Below are 548 nucleotides of genomic sequence, written 5' to 3'. Positions count from 1 at the left end.
AAAACCCTCAAAACCAGCGGTGCCGGCAGCGCTGCCCGGGGGCAGCGGGACCTCAGCGGAGCTCGGGCTGCACCGGGCAAGAAATCACCAAAAAAGCCCCATTTTACCCCCTTTTTCCCAGCCCAGGGATGTTTTTTTTGGCTGTCCGGGAAGCGCAGCACCGGGCAGCGCAGTCCCGTCCGTCCGCAACCCGATCTGCGCCTCTCCCAGCTTTCCCGAAAATCGGATTCATTCCCCGGATTTATTCCGCAGCTGCCGCGGCGGGGGTTTTCCTCAGTGCCAACAAAACCGTACGCAGGAAGGGGGACTTCTATCGGATAGGCGCGATTTTTTCCCCGTATTCCCCTATTTTTCACTCCATTCCTTTATTTTTCCACCATCACCCTATTTGTTTTCGTACTTCTTCCCCATTCCCCTATTTTATTTTCGCCAAATCAAAACCACGCGAAGCAGAAAACACTTGGGCAAAACACGCAAAAAAGCTGCGAGCGCATAGATATATAATTATCACGACGATATTTATATTTTTTTGGGAGGGGAGGGGAGGG

The sequence above is a fragment of the Geospiza fortis genome, unplaced genomic scaffold, assembly GCF_000277835.1.
Source record: "Geospiza fortis unplaced genomic scaffold, GeoFor_1.0 scaffold237, whole genome shotgun sequence".
NCBI classification, from domain to species: domain Eukaryota; kingdom Metazoa; phylum Chordata; class Aves; order Passeriformes; family Thraupidae; genus Geospiza; species Geospiza fortis.
Note: the sequence above shows the minus strand (reverse complement) of the source record.